General features: G+C 38.3%; 1 long non-coding RNA gene across 1 annotated transcript; it reads left to right on the top strand.

The window, feature by feature from the left end:
* The first annotated feature begins 85 nt into the window (after positions 1–85).
* On the top strand, positions 86–26,632 carry LOC105445501. Its single transcript, XR_004066146.1, has 2 exons — positions 86–898; positions 25,617–26,632. It is a non-coding gene; the product is annotated as an uncharacterized LOC105445501 (long non-coding RNA).
* The last annotated feature ends 1,145 nt before the right edge of the window (positions 26,633–27,777 follow it).

Here is a 27,777-nt window from a genome sequence, read left to right as displayed (position 1 = left end):
TTACTTATTTAGAAGTTTTTTAAAGAGTTTTAAACAAGTAAGATTATTCATTTTCTTTTCTTGCATTGGCTTAACATGTATTATTGATGTTGTTTTTCACTGAAAGTCTGACAGCCCTACTTTATATAGGTTTCTTTTCTTGAGCACTTCGCGTAATGTTTATTGACAATTCTTGCTTTGCATTATACTTTCTTTCCTTTTCTTATGACCAATTTCCACCATTTAAATAAAATCTACTTTGATCTCATGCCTCCACCATTGAAATCCATAAATGTTCCTGGCTTGAAATTAAGTTGCATTATTGAGCATTGCGTTTAGACGAATGCATGAAAGGAAAGGTTAGGTGGGGCTTTATAGTCGTGATGATGCTGGAGTCTTGAGATCTCGGGAGTAAAAACGAACGATCAATATCTTGCCGTTAGCGAAGAATGGGAACAAAAGCAATGGACGGATTAGTTCCAATTAAGCCTTGAGCATTTATGGAGATAGAATCACATTTAAATCATGTCTTTGTGGGATGCGTGCTCGATAAAAGTGAAGTCGGGTGATGACAGATAATAATGAAGTCATTACATTAACTCTCCATCGAAATACAATGAAGGCTTTCTGAATAGATGGGGAATAGATGGGACGCAGGGCAGAGGGGCGCTTGCTCCGTAAAAGCATCCCTTTCCGATCATCGAAGGACATCAAATCGAAAACATTGACAGAGCTCATGTCCTTGGAGTACGAGGAGGAGCTTGATTTTGTTCGTTCGTTCGTTTGGGATCTTTATAGGAAAAGCATCCTACTCGTATTTCAACAAACCTTTTCTTTCTTCTTTCTTCAGAGCATTCTTCAATCAGTGATACGACACTCGGAGGTTGAAGGGAAAGGAGCTTTTCACGAACCCTTAGAGGTAAGATTTACATTTGTTGCGGTTAAGTTTCAAAAGGCCTGTCTTCATCAGCTCGAGATTGCCAAATATCCCGCTATTTGAACTATCTCGATCGCAAATTATCCAGTTAATTTGCATCTGCATCAGCCCGAAGTTGCAATTTGTGTGATATTTGGCAGATGTAATCATTTCAAGATATCTTGGGCTAGTTTGCAAAATATCCCGCTATTTGTCCGGTGCGTCCTCACCAGTCCGAAGACTCGGAATATGCGCAAACGTTGAGCAAAATATCTTGATCTAATTCCTTGAGCTCGAGCTTGAAGTTTTGAGGTCAAGTCTTGAGCTGATGAGGACGCGATTTGTAACTTCAAGATTATTTCTCAAATAAAAAACAGCAGGCTATTTGGCAATCTCAAGCTGATGAAAACAGGCCTAAAGAAGAGATCTAGCCTGAAAGTAGTTGATGGGGAGGGGGGGGGGGGGGGGAGGGGGGTAAACAGTTCGATATGGGATAAAAGCTTGGTTCACATGACATCTCATTAACTTGAAGTTTGGCTCATGGATTTGAACTTCAGGGTTATCTTAAAGTGAAGGACCATGTAGACACACTCGTGGTTTCATAACCTGAAAGTGAGTCAAAACTTATGGTGAGAGTGATACTTATGAGCAGGGGGCTCACTTATTTCAAGGTTTTGCAAGCAAGTAGTTACAATCTTGAGCTATTTCTTATCACTAATGATGACAGAAATCCACTTCATTATTATATTTCAAGACCTATTAGTATCAATGGTTCAACCATTAGCCACATTCACATGCATGCAATCCAAATAATTATCTGTTCTATCTTTATTCATCTTGAAGACCTTCTTATTCACTTGTGGGGAACGATGCTTAAATAAGCCAGTTCTACTGGTCTTATTAAGACCACTTGCCCATTGTGTTTGGGAATTGGCTTTATGCCATCATACCTGTCTTCTTAATCTCATTCATTACTCTCTGCTGGGGTCTTGCTGACCGGTCCATAGCTCTTCTTTTGGTCAAAAGGGGAAGAATTGATTAAAATTTTTATGGTAGCAGGTATTGATAGGGAGGGCTATTTAAGAATACAAAGTGATTTCTAGCTTTGTCCGTCCCCCTCTCTCCTTCTCTCTTCATCTCTCTGACCTACATTTAAAAGAAATGTATTGTTAGGGGCGTTGGGTGGGGGGGGGGGGGGTGTCTCTCAAGGGAAATGCCATTCTCTTCGCTCAAAGAAGCACCTAAAAAGCCTTGATTGTATTCAATAGCTTTATCACTTTCTCTATTAAAGTTGCCAGGTAATCCCAATCTAATCGACTGGATCCCACCTCATCAGGAATTTGATGGATATATTAGAAAGCGGTATAGATCTAATGAATTGGTTAGCAACATCATACCTGTAATGTGCAGACGCTGCCCTGCTTTCTGTGCAGGTATGGAGATGCTATTGAGTACTACTATTAAAGTTACTGTGAGACCATTTGAACCAAAATGTGTCCAAAATGGTATGAGTAGCGCAATTAATGTCTTATAAAAGAGATGATATTTCACAAAAACATGTGAAATTTGAAGAGGATTGAGATTTAGCATCTCTTACCTGATTGAGCTGTTTTGCTATGCATGCTATCAGTTATGTTTCAAAATGCATTACCATATCTCTGCTTGGTTAATATGCTGATAGTGCTACAAGTACAACATGCTACAATATACTTTACAGTTTAAAGATGTTTTGAAATTTCATTTCGACTGGTGTTGGCATACAAACCAGAGTAAGAGAACATTTTCTTTCCTAGCAACTGTCTTTAACTTTGACAGTGCTGAAGATATAAATTTCATGTTTGTCAGGCATTTTATAAGCATCACAGTACATCCATCTGAAAATACCATTATCCATGTAGACAATTTTAATCCCAATACCGATAATTGATCAAATGCAGGAAATGTGAGTGAATCTTCAATCCTACCGCTAATATGATAATGGATAGCAGTTTTATTGACCGTGGCAGATAAATAGTTGTTATCATGTAGATTGATCTGGGCAAGGAGGTCAATTCATTCAGTGAATTAGGACTCGTACTGACTGCTACACAAACCCAGAATTGTTATCAAGTGATATTGATTAGTATATTGGGGATAATGAGTTAATAGCACAAGTGGAGCTCGATGAATGTAGCTACTGGCCACACACACACACAGAGTAGGGATATGTAATATTACTAAAGTCTCAGCACATTTCATGGATCATGATGTGTTAAGATAGATGCATGGGATAAACTTCATCATTGTTTACGCTATACATAGCTGAAGACAGTTGTGAGGAAAGAAATGCTTTCACTCTGGTTTAATGAAGGAGTTATTAGACTAATAACTCCTTAGCTTGATGAATGATAAAATTCAAACTAATGCATTTTTAGGATTTCCTAAAATATAGTTTTTCTTTTTTACAAATCTATTTTCGTCTGCCCACCTGGGACCTTAATTGTCAAGAAATACAAGCCTTTTTCTTCATGCATATTGCTGCACCGTGAAGGAAACCTTGAGTGATGCTTTACAGTTAGACCTCATGGCATCCTACAAATCTATCTGTGTTGCAGAAAACAGCCACTCTGTAGCCGTGTTGACATTATTTCAAGTCGAGCTATCATAGCCGCAGAGGAATCGATAAGGAAAAACATTAGGTTGGTTGATGTGCCTGCCTCCAAACCTCAACATCTAACGATTATTGATCTGTGCAACTAAACGAGCTCACACGTAGGTCTATTTTTTCTTCTTCACACTGCCCACCTGGCATCGTACCTGCCTTTCTTTGTGACTCAGACTCTACCTTTCTTTCTCTCTCTCTTGCTCTCTCTTTCTCTCTCTCTCTCTCTCTCTCTCTTCCTCTATTTCTCACTCACTCTCTCTCTATTTCTCTCACTCTACGTCTTTATAACCTCATTTTTCCTCTGCATGTCTTTCTCTCTGTCTCATTTGTCCCCCTCTCTCTATCCCTCCGTCTCTCTGCTAGTCACTCTCTCCCTATCTCTTCCTCTGTACATATCTCTCTCTCTCTCTCTCTCTCTATCTCTCTCTCTCCTTCTCTCTCTCTCCCTTTCTCTATTTCTCACTCACTCTGTCTCTATTTCTCTTGCTCTACGTCTTTATAACTTCATTTTCCCCCTTCGTCTCTCTGCTTGTCACTCTCTCTCTCTCTCTCTCTCTCTCTCTCATTCACACACACACTCTCTCACACTTTCTCTTACTCAATGTGCCTCTATTTCTCTTGCTCTATCTTTTGTAACCTCATTTCCCCCCTCTGCATGTCTTTCTCTCTCTCATTTGTCCCCCTTTCTCTCACTTTATCTCTGTGTCTCTATCTCTTCCTCTGTATATCTCTCTGTCTCTTGTCTCTCTGTATGCTTCTTCTGTAGTATCTCTTTCTCTTTATATATCTTCTTTGGTGTGTATATCAGTCACTCATGCTCTGTTTTGGTAGAAATGGAAATGTTGTGAGCTCCAATGAGCTACAACTCCAAGCCTGCTTACTTGATAAAGGATGTGGCACGGGCCATTCAGAGATATGTCAAATGAGAATCCCAAGCAGGTGCTTTTACCTTTTGATGAATGGGTATTCTACATGCATGGAAATAGAGAATGAGGGAAAGAGATAGAGAGAGGGAGGAGGGGGAAGGGGGAGCAAGAGCGACAGAGATGGAAAGCTTTCGTCTTTATATTACCATTTGAGAACTAAAATAGTATTCCAGATGTTCTGCATACATTTTTTATTGAAAGGACAAATTTTCTTTTAAATGGGGGAACCTTTAATAGCTAAACATGACATTGTTATGTCGAGTAGAAAGATTTACTCGTACAAACTGACATTTTGGCCTGCAAGTCCAATGCTGCATCTGCATGTGAAACCGATCAAATGTTCATGTATGTTAATGTATCTCGCAGGCCTCTGCGGTAAAACCGGTAGTATTTGAAAGCTCAGTTCTCTCTTAACCTTCCCCAAACCCACCAACGCTTGCATGAGTGAAGTCGAATATTCCCTTATTGAATAACCAAGCTAATTCGGTCGACCTGACAATTGAGGCTCTGTGCAAATGTTTGTGATGTGACGAGGCCACCACCATCCATCTCTCCCTTCTCTCTTCGTTCATGGCAACCCTGCGCCTAATATGGGCAATTATGCGGCTTGTCGAAAAGGTGAGCTATTGATCTGGATCCAAGGTCGCCAAGATCTGTTATAGATGAATGGACCTATCCAACCCTTGTTCTCGTCACTCTCGCTTATAATCCCTTATTGGTCGTATAATTCCTCCTCCATTCACAATACAACTTGTCCAATTACATGCTTTTATGGATGAAGCAACCTTTTTTTTTAGTGCTTTCTTTCAGCAAGGTGACACGAGAGGTGTTCATATCTTGCCAAATTTTCAAGAAAACTGAAGCTGTCTTGAGATGGCAAAGATGGGGATTCATAATATTAAAACAGTTTTTTTGAAAATTCTTTCCTGGAAATTCTTCCCAATTCCTAAATTTAGTAATTAAGAAAAGTCTGTAGGATTTATTGTGGGATAGATTATGTAGGCCCCTATATCTTAAATAGTAGTCGATTTCACTTCTAACATACACAGTCTGTCATTCAAAACGTAATGCATACCTTAATTCATTCATGATAAGGGCATACATTCACATGGTATCGTAGTTCAATCATCATGTTTTGCAATTGGATTGCATTTATTCCAACCTGAGATAAAAATAATATCTCTCACTTTCCAGAACCTTTCAAGAGTGATATAATACACATGTTCTTGTGGAAACACAAGTTATGAAGGATGAAAATCTGGGATAGTTTCACACCTTCACAGAAATGAAGTTTTTGGTCACCAGATAAAAGTTGGATATTTACCAGTTCTGACAGCACCAAGGAGACATGTAACCACTATATGGCTGTGTTTAAGGGGGTATTATGCTGCAAATACAATTCAATCAATAACCATTAAGTAATACCAAGAAATACTGCATTGTAAGTGGACAATTGATGATTGATGGCAAGAAAAATATGGTAATTGTTTCCAAATTATTCCATTACCAGATTAAGCTAACTTATTAAATTGTATGCGCAATAGAAGCTATAAACTGACCTTAGAAATAATAAGCAAGCTTAGGTTTTCTGCAACCCAAATGACAAGTGTTGATAGCAGAAAATTGAAGGCCAGCTTATGCATTCAAGATGAAATTGGAATGGGGGAGGGGGGAAATAGTTCAATAAAATTCAAAACCTGGCTATTCATCAATTATTCATGTGACTGTGGGCCTCAATTACCAATTTGGTTGAACACTCTCCTCACAAAATGGATATTTTTCAGAGAATTGATGGTTTCTGTCTGTCTTGAATGCTTTTTAGAAATAAATGTTCCCCCAATTTGGGTTTAAAAGACATTTTTGTGAGATGCATGTAACTGTAATGGCTGCTTCATCTCTACTATATCAACCAATTGAAGTTACCCGTTACCGATGGAAGCCGGTGGCTCTAGTATGAAAGCAAGTGGGATTTAATTTTTTTTTTGAGGGGGGGGGGGGCAACTTATACTTTGAAAATGAATATATTTACAGAATGATGACAGTGTTTGACTATTTTGTGTGCAAATAAAGACATCAAAAATCTTTTTAACCAGGATTAGGCCTTTGAGGTTTAAAAAAATATATAGCTTCAACTGAGTTTGATGGGGCATGTTGCACGTCATGAAATTTAGATATCATCCTTTCAGATGACTTCTATTTCATGCTATACAAGGCCGGCAGAAAATGTTGACGAAACCGTCTTAATCTCGCCCATTTTCTGCATCAGCTAGATCAAGTCAAGCAGCTGAGTGGAAGACTTAATGTCGCGTAACCGCCGGCAACATCATGATCTCTTTAAGCACATTGCTCCCGTTTCGCCCTCCATGTCTCGGCGGAAAAACATCAATTTTACATATCTGAATTATCCTCTCCGTCTTGGATGATATTCATGAAGTCCTGTAAACTGGCTGCTAGTGCTTGCCAGACCGTAGCATCTTCATTTGGTCGAGGTCATTTCCCTAGTGACATGATCTTCTATGAATACTCGTCTTCTTCATAGGATGAGATGAAGAGAGGAGGAGAGAAAAAAATGCATCGCCCAAGGCCACCTTTCGCATTTCGCACATCTTCAGCCACGAACGAAGGAAAAGCAAAAAAATGAAGAAGACGTGCATTACTCTTGTGTAGTTCATGACCAAATGCAATTGAGATGTTTGTAGTTTGTATATGGAATGATGTTTTTGATTGATTTGCTTGTTTATACATTGTTTAGACATTGCAGTTAAATCCTTGGGCGCATTGAGACATTCAAAATACTCTTGTTTTTTTCTTTTTAATAATGTTGTCATTATGATGCCTTCGGTTGCTTGCAATATAAAACGAGGGTAGGAAATATAAATGATAAATGGGCATGTACAACGGAAACGCTATTTATATAGTTACAGTCTCATGTCAATTTGTCTATTAATCCATTAATCTATTAATACCTGTCTCTTTAATGAGTTTACAATTAACAAAGCAAAGGTTAATTTCTCATAGATTGCATATCACATGCATACTTTAATAGTAATAGTAGTTCATACTAGAGGTACCTAATCTGCAGGAACTAATCTCAATGTTTACACAGTTGAAATCAATTCAGGAAGTATTTCACAAAGTGGTTTAATACAATTGGGGAGGTTTTTGATTGGATTAAGGGCCTTTACGATTGCCTCATCAAGTCCCAGCGCACCCTCTGTCTAGTGCTGGAGGTTGTTAGGGTTTGTCAAGATGCCAATATAGGATCTTCCACACATACCCTTTAAATTTGCCTTGAAGTATTCATTCCCCAGCATTAGTTGTGGTTTAAAAAAACTTTATTTGCACAATTTGATTCTGTTTTCTTTAAAAACCCTTTCATGAAATGCATTCTAGTGATAACTAATGAGGATCCCAGTGATAACTCAATAGGATTCCACATGTATAATTCTTGATATATTAATATGAAAGCAAAACAACTTGCTTGGAAAAGCCTTTTCCTTCTTGTGAGTAGTATAAATACGTGTTTGATCATCTGTGCTGTGCTTAGTGTATTCTCTTTTGAGGATCATACATATTTCTTGTAATAACAAACTTTCTTCAAATTTACCACTGACCATTAAAATCTCTGTGCAAAAATCTGAGGGATACGTGGACATTTCTTTTTTTAAAATTGCGAGCCTTGACGGACGTTTTCTCTCCGAATCTTGACCGCGTTTGCCGTCTCATGGAAGGTACGTGCAAGTGCTATCATTATTTGAAGGCATGCAAGAGCTTCTTTTGGTTAAGTGCATGCCCGTCCCCATGGAGCTGACTGGAGGCTAAGTGAGCACCACGATGCAGACTTCTTGTCTATCCCTCTACCATCGGACCCAGAGGCAGCGTATAGAAAAGAAGACCGGGTTATATCGTGAGTCACTTTCCGCGACACCCGCTCGACCTACCGTCTCTGCGAGCGATACAAACTTATTGATTGGTCATCTGCACTGGCTCTTATTTGCTTACTACATTTTTCATGATATCTGTCTGTCCTGTGGATCAGATACCATGCCCTCTGGAGCTTTCTTAGTCCAACTAGTCTTCATTATTGTGTAATATCCACTTCTCATATTTCATTCCGTCTCTGATGTTGCCATTCGCTCTGTCTTTTTCTGGTGCCACCCAATTCTCTCTTTCTCTCTCCCTCTCTATCTCTATCTCTCTCTATCTCTATCTCTCTCTGTATCTCTCTCTCTCTCTCTCTTTCTCTCTCTCGCTTGTTCTCTCTTGATCTATCTCTCTCTATCTCTCTATCTCTCTCTCTCTCTCCCTCCCACCCTAACCCTCGCTCTCCCCTTCCCTAACCCTCCCTCGATCTCCCCCTCTTCTCCTCCCTCTATTACATTCCCGCCCCCTCCCTATATCCATCTCCATCCTTGCAAACACTGTCTCCAGTATTTCTCATGGCGTAGGCTTGTCATGAAATTTTATTTGGTCGGGTATATAATGTGATTAGGTGCCCACCCCTAAAGGATAAGTGGGGGTGAGGAGGGGGGATGCATAATTTGGTTATGTTGCAGCCAAGGAGATGACCTCACCAGCAGGTCAATGTTCATCGTAGGCCGTGCATGAATCACCCGAGTTTAACCTGCTTAAACACAGTCCTGCTGAGATATTTAATTCAACGATATTAGGTATTAGAAGTGAGATGTTTAACACCTCGTACTCACCACTGCGCTCATAGCACTCCAGAAACCTATGAGGACAGAGAGAGAGAGAGAGAGAGAGAGAGAGAGAGAGAGAGAGAGAGAGAGAGAGAGATATTGGGGGGGGGGGGGGAAGAGAGCCATGAAAATAGATATGGGAGGAGAGAGAGCATTGAACCTCTGGAAAGGTCCTCACAAGATCTCTGTAAAAACTTCAGAAAAGCTCTTGTAAAAAAGAGATGAACAAATAATAGAAATAATTGTTTATTATAAAGTGCCTTACCAGATACATCGTCAGTGACCAAGGCGCTCACCCTGTCCCTGGATTCTATTGTGATTCTGCGCCTTACAGCGCTCACTCTACATTTCACTGGGGAGTATTCCAGCCAGTTTAAAACACTTTTACATGTATGTTAGAGAAAAATTTCCACAAGAGTTCTTGAGAACGAAACTGTATTTTTTTTTTATTCCAAGAGAATTTGTGATTTATCCGAGACACTAGGCCTTGATACTTTACTCAACTTACATAGACTGCTACATGTACATCAAGAGTATACTCGAGAATACTGTTTCAAATGTCAATGTATATGATTACCAACTTCACATGCAGAGCGGGAAGCCTGGCTATAGATGAAAGGGACAGCATCGATGTAAACAACTTCGAGGAGGTTTTTTGACCGTATTGGACCCTAAGATTTCACATGAATATTTCATAGTTATAAGAACACAGAAAAAGATTTGTTTGTGCCTACTACTGATGTATTATGTATTTCATGCATGTGGCAGATTCTGGGAAGTTTGGGAAACTGTCCATTCAAACCATTTTCATACAAAGTTCAAATTTTGTTAGGGCAAGGTGGATAGTAAAATTCACAAAGCTCCCCAAAAATGATTCTTCTGAAAACCCACTTGAAGAGAATCACATTACCAATTCACATCTTCCATCAAGCTATGTTAGGCTAGGTGATCTACAGTGTGAGTTACACGTGATGATACCACTTCCAGGAGAAAGTGTACTTGTGATTTCGAAGAAATTTAATTTTTCTCTCGTAAACCGTTCCGACAAAATCATATTAGCCTGCATGTGTCAAAGATATTGTCTGTTTGGAGCCAAAAGGGCAGAACTGGTATACTTTAACAGAGAGTTAACATGCTTCTGGCTCTCAAGTGACGATATGCAAGGTTCGACGAACCACGGCGTGCATTATCGCTACATGTAAATGATGTAATGACATCAGTTATGATTCTGAAGAGCTTAATTTCATTTCTCTGTATAAGCCCACCAGAGAAAATCACATTAGCTTGCGTCTGAGATACTGCATGGTGTCCAGGACTCGATGATCTACAACGTGTATTACGGCTATGTGTTAAGACATGGATACGACAACATGTTACATGCCGGTCTCTCATAAAAAAGATAAAGGCTGATGTGAGCTTCGGGCAAGACGCATCAATGACTCACAAGGGGATAGGTAGGTTATGTCAACGAGAGACGGTGAAGAAGAGTGGATTCAAATCTCAATGTGGTGCATTACATTATATATGCATGCCAAGCATTCTAAAGCTATAGGCCTGTCTTCATCATCTTGAGATTGCCAAAAAGCTATTTCTGATTTGGGAAATAATCCCGAAAGTTACAAATTGCGTCTTCATCAGCTCAAGATTTTACCTTAAAACTTGAAACTCAAGCTCGAGAAATTAGCTTGAGATATTTTGCTCAGTGTTCGAGCATAGTGCGAGTCTTCGGGCTGGTGAAGAAGCACCGGACAAATAGTGTAATATCTTGCAAACTAGCCCAAGATATCTTGGGATGATTATCTTGACCAAATATCCAGCTAATTGCAACTTCGGGCTGATGAAGCCCAAATTAACTAGATAATTTGCGATTGGGATAGTTCAAATAGCGGGATATTTGGCAATCTAGAGCTGATGAGGACATGCCTTATGATACAGCATGTTATATCCCCATGGTGGCGTGTGCTTTTAGAAGGGATGAAAGGCCTCAGGCATATGTTCTTTCCTAATGTTCTCCTTGTGGACATCGATTGGATGGAGGCAGAGACATGGATTATCTCAAGAGTTTTGCAAGCAGTGCTGTGAATTATGTAAATTCAGTTCTTATCCTCAGACTTAGTTGGTATACTATAGCATCAGATGGGAAAAGTATTCATGAGATAACATGAAAAAAATTAAATGTGGAAGGATACATTTGATTTGATGAAATCCATAATGAATAAGAAAAATAAGAACACTTTGAAGTCCAAAATTGTTTCTTACAGTCATATATCTGGTCAGTTCTTCTCTACGGGTTTGAATGCTGGACAATAAACAAAGAGCTTGAAAGTAGATAAGAGACTGCTTCAGGACCTTAATTGTCCTTGAGAAAGATAGTAAATATATCATGGAAAGAAAATATATCAAATGAAAAAGTGTGTTCAGAAAAGCAATTGTAAAACCATCACTAATCAACACAATAAGAAAGAGGCAACTGCAATTTGGTGGTCACATATACAGAAAGGATAATCTAGAATAAAAAAACAATATTAACAGAGAAGATTGCTGGAAAGAGAAGCAGGGGAATGCAATGCCTGACATATCTGCAAAAGTGAATGGCAAACAAAAATGAAATCAGCAATACCAGCTTTTTACGAATAACAGGTAATATACAGCAATGCTGGGCCATGACGCAATGCTTGCCGAACGTAATTGTGACTCTTTTACCGTCACTGTGCAGTGTTGAAGACCACTGGGATGGGATCATTGGATCTCATTTAATCGAAAACAGAGATTTCTTCCGAGATTATCTGTTTGTGCATCGCCAAACCCTCCTCTAAACATCTCCATTACCCTTCACCGTTACCGCAGCAACGGGACAGAGGTGCTGCATTACCAATACTAACATGATTCCGCATGGATGGGGCAACATTGGAAAGTGCACCCGTTTCTCCACTTACCCATGCAAAGCCTATGATGAAGAAAATCCTGGTGAAATGTTACCCTCTCTCAGGATTAGCTCCCAACTCCATCACCTGGCAGCTAAATCAGTGAGAAGTGAGTTCATTCAACTGATTGGAAGATAGGAGTTGACAGTGTAGTTTACACCTGATCAATCTCCAAACATTCATTCCCAATTTTCTTCTCCCTGGGTGCTTATGGCCGCTCAGCTTCATCTTTCGGCCAACTTATTTAGACACTTTTCATCACACTTGGATTGACGTTGTTAGAGATTTGTATGACTTACTAGAACTTCAAAATTAAAGGGTATATGAAACTAGATATCAAGATAAATTGTTTAAAATCCATTTTTGCATTGTTTTTCATTTACCTTATGCATACAGGTTGTTTAATTTGGACCGTCAAAATTTAAACAAAATTGTAAAAAACTTGCTGACTTAGGGGGCCTCTATATGCTGAAAACTACCATCACAGACTTACACATATAGGACTACACAGTCAATTCATGGGCTTTATCAGCCGTATTAAACACATATCTGATTGTTTGATGTACAATCTTCCATTTTTTCCATTCATTTGGCACATCATAGTTTATTTGTTACTTGAACTTAATATTCCATGTGAATTTGTCGGATTTTGTGAGAATTATAAATTGATTACCTCCGAAACTTGACCATCTTAAGAGTTCACCTTTAAGGAAGGATACTCTCTGCTTTTTAGGAATCACACCTAATTTGATTTAAAGCTTGAGTGGTGTAGGATGGTGGGCAGGGACTTCACAAAAGTGCCACATGAATCTCCAGGGGTCATGGAATGGTGAAGAGGAAATTTGAGGACAGTCTGTCTTGGGGCGAGGTGAGGTGCTGAACCTGAGGGGGTTTTAAATTTGCAAAGCCAAAATCTGTGTTTTCTGCTTAGTTTGAATATTTGAAATTGGCATCGTAAGTTGGCTCGAGCTTGCTGGATCCATTGCAGTCATCACAGGTGTATTTTTGTTTGGTTTGTAACTTTGTATGCCTCCTCAAAAAAAATAGGAGGGCACTATGTATTAAAAATCACAAACACAAAGTCCATCATGCCTAATCATAATAGCAAAATACCATGGAAACATATTTCAATGTTGTGGGAACACACTTTGAGTGGACAGCATTAGTCAGCGAGAGTCAGCAGGAGTCGACTGGAGTCAGCGGGAGTCAATGGGATCACGCACAGTTGGTTTGTAGAACCCTCCAGATTAAGAGAGCCTGTGAACATCCTTGCAGAAAGCGAACCCCATTGATCGTGCATGTTTTATAGATGGGTAATGTCACCCTAAACCCCCTTCAAGCCCTCCCTCCTGCATCACCCTCTGTCATGCATTTTTTAGAGGAAATACCCGAGAAGATGAAGGAAAGAAGAGTGTCTTCTTCGCAAAGAGGGGCTTTGCAACGTTTTGTAACCTGTGAGGGTGGTTGAACTCTTGATACCTGATGTGACCTGGTGTGTGCTTTGATTTTTGTTGTAATTTTGGGTTGTCAGAGAGCAGTCATTATGACTTTTATATTTTAACATGCTGGTACCATACAACCAATGTTCTCATCATAATATTTATGTTGCCTCCTTTCCTTTTGACGAAAGCTGAAAAGTTTTAATGTAGAATGTTTATAATTTCCACACAGAATTAAGATATAATGAATGAAGCCATCTGAATTCAATTAATTATATGTGTTCTGGGGGACAATATTGATTGTAACAGGAATAAGGGGAACACCCTTTTAAAAGTTGAGAGAGAAAAACTATGGTACATTGTAAGACATGTAGATGAACAATGCCATTTCATTTATTTTTTCTGCAGGAATCTGCTTTCCGTTCCTCTTATTTATACACTATTTTGCTCCTAACTTCATACCAGAAACAACAAAGTATTGTTCCTTTTTGATAGGAGATTGGAGATGCCATTCTTCATTATCGCTCAACTTCACATTATCGATTGTCTGGGACTGAAATAGCATCTTGGAATGACTCTTTTCCGGGGAGTTGGATGGCATCTATGTGGTTCTAAGAGCCACAAATAATAAACCAACGACCGTAGAATGAGATAACATTTTTCTTCTCTCAGTGCATTGACTAGCATCTTCTCCTAGAGGCTCGAGGAGAGATGCACGATGCTGCTCTGACGATAGTGGCATGCCTTTCCAGGTGCCTTGTAAACACATGAATCACTCCTACCTCTTCTCTTTCTCGATCGAGAAAGGGGGGGGGGTGCGATTTTTCTGGGGCCTAATGAAGTCATCACTTCATTTCACGTGTCTGCACGGTTTTTTAGATGCAACATTGGGGTAACCTTTATTAACCTGTCCGGGTAATGGAAGTCCCCCGGTTACGACTGCAAGTTTTATGGCAGCTTGGCTTTCAAAGGAGCTCCGCGAGAGATTACGGGATGGGCATTTTCGTTCCAGAGTCGACGAAAAAACAGCGGAAGATGGATTGATTGCATCTGCTGGATAGTATTCCAAAGGAAGATTTACTGGATGCGGGAGATATATATACTTTATTCATTTCAATTGCAATTTGAATGGGCCGTCGCAGAAAGGTCATGCATTTCACATTGATTTTCTAGCAGTGTGGAGTAGAATTCCAATCACATTGATTCTCTCTGTGCATTAAAAAGAAAACCTGCCTAGTTATTTATGTAAACTACGATCGGGAACTGCAAAGGTCACAGGAATGTGCATGTTTAGAACGTTCTCTAATGAAAAGAAATACTGATCCTCTCCTAGAAAATGCAGTTGGGACCCCAAAAGGTCAAGCAAATGTAGCTCTTCAAATAAAATGTGCAATGGAAAATATCAAACATATGTCCTTCTATATATGAGATAGATAGAGTCCATACGCTTTAGAAAATAAATGATATCACGGCACTGAAAATGAGATAGGTATTGGTATAAAGAATCGCAAGTGTATGGAATCATGATGTGGAGGGTAGAATGTAGGTGTACTCGATAATAATTTGCCATATTACTTGGACTATACTATTCAAATTTCTTTCATTACTGTAGTTCATTCTCTTTATGAAAATGTGATTATTAATGAACCAAACCCTGCTTCTCCATATCAAGAATTATTTGCAATTAGTCAGGGCTGGATACGTCGCTCCCGATCCGAGCAAAATAATAAAGCTCACAGTGGGGGTCTCCCCCACGGTGTTACAAGAAAGATTGAATGTTAATCATGGTTCTTCACTCCAGTGTAAAGTTGAAAGGCTATCATTTATTTTTTTTGTCATTTTTCTTTTTTGACAAAGAAAGCACTAACCTGAAACTTTATCATATTGTAAGTTGAGAGAGCTGATATTTATATAATATTGAATGGCTTTGAGTGTGATACAAGAATATATTGCTCGAGCTATGACAATATATTGTTGTATCACATGAAAAGCCATATAATAATTTTATTATCTATATCAGGCTGACTAGCGAAATTATAGCAACATTTTACCTTCTTCTGTAAATATGGCTTTGTTTTCATGAGATATCGATATGATATCGATATCGTTGTTGAGACTGAGCAATACGAAAACAATATTGGTCAGTCATCCGGGTACTGCGCTAAAGATATTAAATACACTGATTTATTGTACCACTTTGAAGCCTTATATAGATAATAGTATAATATATTCATCATTCTTAACTTGATTTTGAACTAGCTATCAGTTTTTTGTTTTTGTTGGTGTGTGTTTCTACCTGACCTCTATGTTGTTATTTCGAGCTTCAAGATCCCCTTTATAACTGTTTCATAGAGATCATCATCATGAAACATTGATTGGCAAGGCAATGTCTCTTTGAAATATTTTTGTGTAAGACGCTTTACTCTGTGGTGATGGGGAGAGGAGCTAGGGTGACCTGGTAATAGACTGTTGGATAGGGGTTGGGATACATGGGGTCACCAACGATGGCTTGGCCCAGCGGGGCATCTCGACAGCATCCATTGACTTCCCACATCACCGCATTGCTCCCAAACTCCATGCGAAAGCATGCTCGGGCACGGATTGAGAACTCCGGAGAAGTATGTGGTTTAGTGGAGCGGTTTGTTTTAGAAGTGTATTGGGTGGGGTAGTGATAGATATAGTATGTGGAGCAAGATTGAAGTAGCCCTCCATCTTCCCTTGATGTCAGTTCAGTTGTGCTAGACGATAGAAACTGAAATAACTATATGATATGATCTGATGATATTTTTAGCCTTCCAAAATATGTACCCCCCCCCCCCCCCTGTATCCCCCCTCCCACCATCCACATCTTATCAGTTGTACATACATCTGCACTGCACCTCAACAGTATGACAATGCACCTGATGGTGGCCTGTACTGCTACTGAAGAAGAAGAAGTTACCTGTGAAGATGCCTGCAAGACAAGTATTCTGGACTTTATAATTTTAGAGGTTGCTTTCAATTTTTTTTTGGTCAGTTTTGAGTTTCAAAATGACCCCAAACATCTCAATCTGCTCTAAGATATATATTCTCATATACTGGTACAATTGCTTCTCCACTGCAAATGCCTATTGAATTGAAAGCCCCCCTAAGGAATGAGATTTGATATGTTGATATGAAGCATATTTATGATCAAAAATATATATGTCAGTGTGAAGATCCAAGGGGAGATAGGTTTTGAAAGGAGTGTCCATGTGTGCTCCAGGTATATGACCCACTTTTACCTCCGGCGAAAGGCTTACAGTGTTACGCTGGATGTTGTTGGTAGCCTCGTTCAAGGCTTGATGCCTCGCAGTCTGACCTCACCACCTTCCAATAAAACTGGCAGATTTAACTTTATTTGCCAGATTCTATAAATCTTTTAATGTTCAGAGTTCTTCAAAGTGTGGACTTCCATCCCACTACATCATGGTGTTCAATTGAAATAGATATTAGAATTATATATGGAGTGAGGAAGTTAGCCTCTTAAATAGATTTTAAAAAATTACTACCCTCTTTGAACTCAGGCTAGCACCAGCAGCGGAGAAAGCCTCTGGTTTTATAAAGAGGTTAATACTATGCTTACGGGTGAAGGCATCTTGAACCTAAGATACCTTGATACCTTCTTATACTGCTCCTGGAAGAATATGAAAGGGTGACGATCAACAATATCTTATTTCCACTTTCTTTTCATTTGTCTCAAGTTCTCACCATTTCTTATACTAACTGTAACCCTACTTCAGGGTAAACACGACAAAACAACTTTGATCTTGAACATAATGTAGTAAAGTGTTAATGCTGATATCAAAATTGGAAAGTTTCCTATTGCAGGATGCATGCATTCATTTATATTTAGAGTAATTGTTCGAAATTGCAAATTTTGAAGTTTTAAGCAGAATTATTTTGCTTGTCATGGCATTATATCTATATCAAACATTTGGCAATAGCCCCATAAAAGCCTGGTGTAAAACAGATCTATAAATTTCATTTTCTTGCAAAATGTTTACATACACATTTCATTTTTGATTCCTATTCCATCTACTTGTACATTTTCTGAAATGCTCCCCCCCCCAAAAAAAAAACAAAAAAACAAAAAACAAAAGAAAAGAAAAGAAAACAAAACAAAACAAAACAAAACAAAACAACAAAACAACAACAACCTTTGAACAATGTCTGTAATCTATTTAGGCCATTCATAATGCGTGGCACTGACTCGTGTTACAAACCTCAAAAGCCAAGGGCAGAATTAATTTTACATGATCAGTCATGATGTCATATTGGCAATGCACAAATGAGGAAATGAAGTCTTATTTTCTCAATGACAATCATTTAATTCTCTTTCAAACATTTTTCTACTTTGCAAAACTCTACAATCATCAGAAACAAAAATATTTAATAATCTCTTTTTTTGCTTACTTTAATAAAAGTATCAAATTTCTTTTTGTACTCGATGAACATCTTCAACTATCAAACTAAGTTGAAAAAGAATATTATTAAAACTCAGTCGCATTATCCTTGTATACTATGTATCGTCCTGTACTACTCATCAATAATTAATCCTAATTTATGCCAGTGACTGGCAACCATTGAATGTAAACAAAACAATTATTTTGGTCGTAGATTCAACTTTTAGCATTTTTCTCTTCAGGGTGTTGTATAACATTTGTTTTTTTTTTACTAAAAGCTTCCAATATAAAATTGTCTGCTAGAAGGCAGAAGAATGGTACCCAAAAGCTCTTCACACACTCACATAATGATTTGAATAATGCATTATGGCACTCGGATGATAAGGTTGAAATGCTACACTTTTTGTCTGATTAAGTATGGCATTTTTATTACAGAAACTGCCAGAAGCATTATTTAAGGCATTGCATCATATGCAGTCTCATGACAAAAGTACTGCAAAAAATCCATTTATTCATATTTTCACGGGTTCACTGACTCTAAAGGTCCTGCATCACTTCACCGCAAACTTTGAAGTGTATCTACAGATGGTTGCTATGATGATTTTAAAGGTGAAAAGTTGAATTCTGGTTAGGCAATTACATTTCGAAAGGAACTGTTTTGAATTGACTGGGGAAAATGTTATTGTGTATTACATAGTAATTGATTTTGATATACTGTTATGTTTTTTTTTTAACAATCAGAGTTTGATCTTGCTGAAAGTAACATGCACTGCACACAGAAATGGGTATATGGGGCTATACATACGTGTGAACTGAAAGTTTGGTCCAAACTAGTCAGCTTTTTCTCACCGTATGTCGAACACGATGGCACTTGAAGACCAATCCTTTTTTCAGGGGACAGTTCTACCAATACCATGGTCTTTTTCTCCGAACAGACGTGCTGAGAATGCTGAAGAGCACAAATTCTTGTTTCACCTTCACCAGAACTCGATCTCCTCTTAAACTATCTGTCTCTCTTTGTTTACTACCGATCATAATTCCCACTCAACCATGTGTGGAAGCTTTTCTTCAGCTTTGTCGGTTTTTATTTCAAAAGTACAAATATTGAGGGTAACCATAGATATTTGTTTTGCGCAATATTTGACACTATTACCTAGGTAATGACTTTGAGAAGAAAGAGGAAAGACAAAGTGAGAGAGAGAGAGAGAGAGAGAGAGAGAAGAGAAAGATTTCTACTGTGGGTGTGAGAAGGTAATGAAAAATATTGATTTTAATCAGTGGAGAGGAGATAGAAAGGTGTGGGAAAAGTCACTCAACCAATTTGGGGGAAAGATTGATCTGTTTGATTTGCAAAACTCACAGGGATGTTTGTAGATAAATAATGATATTGATTGTTTTATAAGAATAAACGAAGGATAATTTATCAAAAGCAAACATGAATTTGTGACAAGGACATTTACACTTTTTTGATCAATGATTAAGCAAAGTCCAAGCTCTGATGATCAAGGCTCAATAAAGAATCTTAAGAATGAAAAATAATTACCACAAAAGGGCTTGACACTAGTAGGAGGTGCCCGGGACACATGGGTGCCCAAAATTTAAGTCCAGATTCCCCCAAATTATGAAATGGCCTCTTGCATACATACTTTAATAAGTACCAAAAAGTTATTGTGAATTCCATTTAAGGCAGATGTTTTATTCCCCCCCCCCCACAAAAAAAATCAGAGAAATTAAGCTCAAGAGCTGGAACATGCATATGTTCTAGCTGTTGAAGTGTACAAAGATTGAAATTTTGTACAATTCTTTTTTCCCCCAAACGTTTGAGAACAACACATATAGAGTAAATATGGGGAAAACCTGTCTTTTTTCCAAACTTTGTAATGTTTTTGTTATGATTCACTTTACTACGTTGCTATACTGTTAGTTGTTCTCATGAGATTTACTGTTCCAAGAGGCTCGCATTCATACAAACCACATAATACCATTGTTGGAAGAATGTGTAGGCGGATTTGCATAGAGTATGTGCAGTGTTCTTGATGAGTACCCAGTGACAGTGACGTATTCTGCAGGGCTATTTCGTAAGATCTCTTGATCAAATAAGAAGGGTTTTTGACGTCAATAGAAGAGTAAAGAAAGGGCTTGATTGCACTGCTGTGTTTAGCCAATTATTTTTTATTTGACAGGTGTGACAATTACAGCCCATTTATCATAACTGTTTTTCATTCTTGGAGAGCCATTCAAAATCACTTCCAATTTAATACAAATTGGAAGAGTTCAAAAATGATTGGCATTATGGTAATTGTTTTTTAACCATAAAGCAATGACTTTCAACTAATTTCTGTTATAAATGTTTACCTTGAACAATTATTATTATGAGAAAGGCATTGTTCATGCGCACATGCACTAGGAAGGTCAAATTGCTCAATTGCTATCAAAAATTTAGTTTGATTTTTTCATTATGTTTTGAGTATCAATTTATATAAATATGCAAACACACATTAAAAATGAATAGAATACAATCAAATTTTGATTTTATCACTCTAAGGCCTCTAACGCTGTGTGTCGACCACCTGATGCCCATGCATGTTTTGGGCATTACCGGTATACTGCTTATGTGTCCGTTGGCATGTTTTAGCCCGCAGGTTACATGACTCACAACATCGCAATTGGAACCTGTAACCTTCACGTGCCTTTCTCCATACCACATGACCTCCCCGCCGACTACTCACGTGTGCAGTCTAAATAAACCGTAACGCTCATCATCCAGCGTGAGAATGTCCACAACGAAAATAGTTTTGCCCTCTCCGAGCGAGCGAGCAAGCAAGCCGCCTGACAGCCCTTCATACCTGAACTGGGTGTAACTGCAAACAGGCCATGTTTACTAAAGAATCACTACATGAAAGTTTTATAATTGGTGGTTAAATGGCTCCAATGAAAGGGTATCTAGTCAAATATTATTGCTCTTTATTGCCAGGAGACTTGTCATGTCATGGCCAACGCAAGGTGATGACGTTTTTAGTTATAGTTCTCTTTCTCGTCTTTATTCAGGCAGCGATGAAGGAATTCCAGAGTGCGTCTTTGGATTTGTTGCGATTCTTAGCTCATCATTTTTGCTGTCTCATCTGCTTTATGTTACATTGCAAAAATGATCTCCTGTCTGTAAGGGCTTTCATAATGTTCCTTCTTTCATGCTTATATCTTACCTTCATATTATTTTTCCTTGGTTTAACTTCCTGTGCAGTATGTATCTTCAAGCTCTTCTCCTCCATCCGTAGTCTGGCTTTCAGGCACAAATAAAGTCTTCCACTCTCTAGAAACAACTGAACTTAGTCTGGAATATAGACTAACCTCACTCTCTTTTCTGTTGTAGAGAAATTTAGAGTGTAAGATATGATAGTCCTTAGGCAAGACATTAATCTACATTTGCCACTCTCCACCGAGGTGTTAAATGGGTACTGGTAGGAAGGAATTCCTTGAATGCTGTGAGTGCCGAAATCCGCAGCCTAGTAGAGCCGGGTAATATTCAGAGCGCCTTGAGCACCTTGCATGTGGATATGTGCGTTATATAAATATCCAATATTATTATTATTGTTGCAAACGTGGTTATACTCGGTCTTATTTACTAGGAGTGAAATAAATAATCTGAAATTATCTATCTTGTCTGGAAGCCAGGCTATCCCTTTCAATATAATTTTGTAGGAGATCATACCCCCTTCCTCCCCTCTGAAACCTGCTTGAGTGCTTATGTGTTCTGCTCTGTTACTTGCCAAGTTCATCATATTCTGACAGAAGAACCCCACGGGGAGGTCTTTTCCATTTTGAAAGTACTCTTGAATAATCCTGGTGTTCTGTGTTCATTTAATCCATCTCTCGATAAAATAAGTTATCATGTTTCTCAATGATGATGAGAGAAGTGAATTGGTCAGACTTGAAGTAAAATTTGATGTTTTTCTGTTTTGAGGCAGAAGGGCGTCAACTCTGTGTAAAGTGATGAAAGAATGCACTTCTGGCTCTAAAAAAAAGAAGATCTGTGATATGAATAACTTTGCATACATTACAAAGGATAATTGCGATTGAAATTTATCTTTTGAGGAGTTTTCTATTGCAAGACAGATTTAGACAGATTTGATGAAACATTCACTATATGTTCTCCTTTCTGTAAAATCAAAATTTTGCTCCGCATCAAGAGATAAGTTTGTTAACGGTCATGGGGTGGGTGTAATTGAAAGAGAAATCCAATTTGGGAAACATTGCAAACTCCCTCTTGAGAAAAAAAATGGGTCAAATCCAATGTGATTCTTTGTGTGAACACCTCCATCAGTGTCATAAGTTCAGAGGATTGTAAAGATGTTCATGCCAAAACCAACGAGATAAAGTTTTCACATTTTTAGGAGATATACCTTTAATCCCATTACTTCAGGGACTTTTACACTCTGGTTTTAAAATCAACCAGATTAAGGAGTTGTGATATGACTTCTTTGTATAAGAATAATTTCTTATGTGAATGCCTCCATCATCTATCATATTATCATTACTTTAGGCATTTTTAAAGACGCACAGGTATATATAGGAAGCAAACTTTCAGGGAGGGGAATCTTTATTCCTCCACGTAGGACTAAATTCTTAGTATGAACACCCCAATAAAAGTCTTTGCAGGGTTATACGAGACATTCACATGGAAAGGAAACTATCCTATAATGGAATTCTGAAATGGTTCCTGATGATTTTAGGTATTCTCAAAGACATTCGGTTGGAAAAAAACACAGGGGAATTTTTTTTACAGGATTAGAGTTGTAGTGTGAACACCTCGCTCAATGCAATTACTTGTGGGACTATACAAGACACTGAGGTAGAAAAAAAATGATCAGAACAGGTAATTCGGATACAACTTTCCCATTTAGAATTAGATTTTTGTTGTGAATGCCTCCATCAATCTAATAACTTTAGGGACTTGTAAAGATACTCAGGTGGAAAAACCATCAGATCAGGATACAACGTCTTCCCCCAAGTGGAAAATTGTGGAAAATTGGAGGAAAGCGCTATTTCTCACCGGGCCCCAATTGCTCTACGTGCATCAGATCATATTTGATAATTTGAGTGCCATGGAAAGAGACAGATAGGTTTTCAAGATGGCGTCTTATTTTCCTGCCAGACTGATTAAAAGGTATCTAGAGAGAGATGGAGAGAATCTGGGTTGTGAGTTTTCAGACGATGGGAGGTTTGATTTGTTTATGGCTCTATTGATCAGTCAGGCGATAAAAGGGAAGCTTTCCGAAAAAAAAGAGAAATGGGTCAAATTCCAGCAGAATCAATGGAAATTGTTCCACAAATTTGATCAATTTGATTTTCGAGGAGTCTGATTTTTTCCACATGTTCCTTTCTCCTATGGGAAGTTTTAGTGTATGTGGGAGAAAAGAAAAAGTATGGTTTTCTAGTTCAGATAGATCAAATTTGTGTCCAGCTTTCCTGCTTTCAGTTTTGTTTTTCTGTGTAATTTGTCCCTTAGTACCAGATAAATTTCATTACAGATTTATGCTGTCAGGCAAAATGCAATTTGGCTTTCGCACAAATTATCAAACCAAGGGATGAGTGTTACATGAAGCAGCGTAGAGTTAATTACAGTTGTTTACGAGCAAGTTGAACAAACTTTACCCACTCATATTTTTGTGACTTCTCTGAAACCGTATCAACTCAAACCTTGTACTTTTTCATTTATTTTGATGTGATTCAAAATCATATGCTTTATCTTTCTCACTTTCAAAAGAATTTAGCCCAAAAGTTAATTATCATCCAAATATAGGCATTCAAGCTTCATTCCTATTTAAAATATCAGTTCCCATTTGAAAACCACAAATGATTTCAACTGGTACTCCATTTTCTATTCCAAGTGTTCTTTCCTTCGCCCTCTGTTTATTTAGCATGTACCCGAATGCCCGGTGGTGAAAAGTACAACAACAGCAAGAAAAATAAGAACACAATGGAGGTTATTTTTCATTCACCGTGCAGAGGTGAAGAGAAATCATCAACAATAGAGGAAGAATTCCAAACATATCTATGCCGTGATTGATTAGTGAATTTTTTAGAGGAAAAATGCTGTCGTTGTATATAGCCTCCAGTGAAAGACGAGTTTGTTGCATTGTCGCAGGCAAAGTTGATATTTTGGAGGTGCAGTGAGTCTATTTGACTGTTTGGATGTGTTTGTATAACCTTATTTACAAGCCTTTCACCATCCTTCGTACTTGACTGGCACTGCGAACGTTGTCGGTCGTCGGGACACGGCTATAATCACTCAGCATTATACTCCCTAATTCAGCACCCATTTGCGTGCCCATTTCTGCCTTTTATATACGTCCGCATCGGTCGCGGGTCACCATTTGCGAGTTGCTGCGCCGACCGTCCAGTCGCACCGTTGGAAACTTAACCTGGATTACTTATTTATCTTCGCATGAGACGGCCATGGTGTCGGACATCACTGAATACCATTTATAGCGCCGGCCGGACGACACTACTGTATAAATAATGACCGTGACTTTGTACGCTTAAACACTGGATATACGGAACGCAAAAGATAAAGCCGTGAAGGCAGGAATTTTGTGGGGCTTCTTTCAGGGATTGAACTGTCATAATACACAACGTTGTACTATCTGCACTGGTGATTTCTTTTCTTTTGGGTGCATAGTGTTATTTTTTTTGGTGTGTGTAAACTGAATTGCAGCGGAGGATTATTTCTGGCATTGAGGTAATGGGTTTATTTCATGGTGTTATCAAGATTAAGGCAGGGTCATACATGCTTTTGCAGGGATAATTACAAGCTATTACAGGATGGAACATCATAAGTGCTTATGATGGAGATAAATCACTCATAGAATTATGTTTGTTTTCATGTATTGAAAAACTAATCCTTGGGGGTGATTGACATCATTTCATGGATTTTCCCCCTTGATGCAGGGGTTAAAAGGCTGCATCAATTCACATTGTGATAATCACTGACAGTTTTTCACCCTGTCTTTGCATTACACTGATAATAAGATGGGCCTCTTGACACAAACAATCTGAAGTTGACTGATGAAAAGTTTCTTTATAGTATTGCTGTAGCACTATGTTTTTATTGATTGATTCTATTGTTGTATTGATTGTTTTTTAAATTGTGCAATAAATGCCTATAGATATATACAATCAATTTGGTATGCATGATGTTTTTTATTACTCAACGGTAACTCTGTTTTCACTTGCATTCTGAAAAGAAATACCCATATCATTTCTCTTCGTTCCTATGATGAAGCGATAACAAGGTGCATTCATACTGCCATCTCATGATGACTTCTTTTGTGCACCAGGTTCTATTCACACTAGCATTTTTATGATAACAACCATGTTTTTCCTCCATTTCTCTCTTTCATTCATGCTGTGATCACAAGACATGGTGCATTTCACACTACCATCTTGTGATGCCTTCTTTGCACATCAGGATGTGTTCACACTAGCAGTTTAATAATTTCAATAATGATATATTTCTTATTTCTTTCTTTGATTCAGTGATCACCAGACTAGGTCCATTTCACACTATACTCATGTGATGCCTTGTTTGCACATCTGGATGCGTTCACATTAACAGTTTGATAATATAAATAATGATGTATTTTCTTATTTCTTTCTTGATTCAGTGATCACAAGACAAGGTGCCTTCACACTGCAATGAACTGACACATCTAATCATTTGAATCATGGAGCAGTGGAGAATAGATTGTGTTGCAGTGGTGGTGCTGGCCACGGTTCTCGTTCTCACCATTGGACAGTCTGCTGCATGTAAGTTGACAATCTTATCATATAAACAGGGCGCTACAATATCAACTTGCCCTCTTGCCCTAGAACAAAAAAATATTCCTATTTCTTTGCCATGCCTGTCACATTGGCAAGCAAAACACTTTCATCTCAATGTGCATATATAGCCATAGGATTATATATTTTATGGCAACTAAACAGTTCGGTATTCGAGCAAGTGCTTATAAAATCAAGTTGCCCGTTCGGACAGGTTCAAAAGTAGAATTTTGTTGCATCCTCTGTATGTGAGTTGAGTGTGTGGTTTGTTTTGTGTGGATGACCTAAACAGTTGTAACGGTATGCTTATTTATTGTTTAAGATTGATTGGGAATATAAGATGTGCTCAGTATCATATATTTCCTCAAATTACCTAAAATAAACATACACACAATTTTAGAAAGTACATGTGTTGTTGAAAAAAGAGGTCTAGCGGGGAAAAAAGAGTAAAACAGATTTTTGTTATTTATTTTCAACTCTTTGAGTCACAGACTGTATTTTCTTTCCACCGTCGTTCAACACGTGGTTCTTCTCCGAACACACACTCACACACCTTCGATCAATGGACAACCCCACCTCGACTGCAAAGGTCTGAGTTTGTTCTTAGGAGGCAGGCAGGGCTGTCAAACAGTTATGAGCTTGACTTCACACATTTAGTAGAAGGACAATTTGTCCTTTCGCACCTTTTAGCACCTTCAGACTATACCAGCACCTGTCAATCAACGGCCCTGTCCGTGTTACCCCCAATATTTCTCATCGTTTGTTACGTTCGTTCGTTTCGTCCCCTGTCTGCCTCTGGTGGAAGAAGTGTCGCGTGTTGACATTGAGGGTCTAATTTTGAAATGGGAATCAAAATGATCATGAAAATTGAGCCATCCATGACAAATTTTCAATCAAATTTTGTAAGTTATTAAACATTTATTTGATGCTCGATTACTCTGATGTCACTGGTTAATAAGGTTGTTGATAAAGAATGATGATGATGTTGGTGATGATTATGATAATGATGATGATGATGACAATGATGATGGACTTGTGATGGGTCTGATGATTGCTCAGTTGGCTTTGAAAATTCTAGTATGATTGGAATCATAAACTTGGATGTAAATTTTTTTTCTTTGACTTGTTGAATAATTAATAGTACATATATCAATGAATGTGCTGCTTTACTTTTGCATATTATTTATGTAACCTTCATGAAGTGAGAATGACTTATAAATCCAAGATGCCCGCTGAACAAACTTTGACCTCATAATGTGTCCAAGGACATCAAAAAAACTCCCATAATATCCCAAATTTAACTTGTTCTCTTTCTGAACCCATTCCATGCTGATCGAGCACATCATCGTTACCATTATCTATCACCCTAACCTCACTGCCTGTCTGTGACATCCCTGCACGTCCCATGCACACATTACGTGTAAAAAGTGACAACCAGAGAAACGGGACTTTGGAAGACGCTCTTTCTTCTTCTCATCCCCAATAAGAATGCTGGGAAAACTTTACCTCCTTGTTTCACATCAAACCCGACCCCGTGACCTTTCGATCCACTCCGAATGTTGACTCTAGCCAGAACACTGACTTTCATAACATTTTTCTTCTAAATTTTTAAACAAACAAATTAGCGCCTCTTGACAATTTCTGTGTCTTCTTCACCCAACTCCAGGTGTGTTAGAATAATAGAGAGGTCTAACTTTGATAAATGCGCACTAGGTGGAATATTTTGCTTTCAGATTCGGGCAGTATTTGCTCTTATTGTGTGTGTATTTTCTTAGCCTTGAGTTCGGGAGTTACTCATATTGTTATGATGATGATGTCCATGTGAACTTGCAATGCGAAACATGTTTGTGCTTAATGCACATCTCGCAAGTATCATGAAGTATGCATTTTAAATAGTGTTGTATATCCTTGCAGATTACTTGAATGTAACATTTAAGCACATTATTTCTTGCAGATGTAATTGATTTGGACCTATTATCATCATTTCATGTCAAGTTTCCCCTTTCC

The sequence above is a fragment of the Strongylocentrotus purpuratus genome, unplaced genomic scaffold (assembly GCF_000002235.5).
Source record: "Strongylocentrotus purpuratus isolate Spur 01 unplaced genomic scaffold, Spur_5.0 spur5_scaffold_3, whole genome shotgun sequence".
NCBI classification, from domain to species: Eukaryota; Metazoa; Echinodermata; class Echinoidea; order Camarodonta; family Strongylocentrotidae; genus Strongylocentrotus; species Strongylocentrotus purpuratus.
Note: the sequence above shows the minus strand (reverse complement) of the source record. Positions and strands in the feature narration are given on the sequence as shown.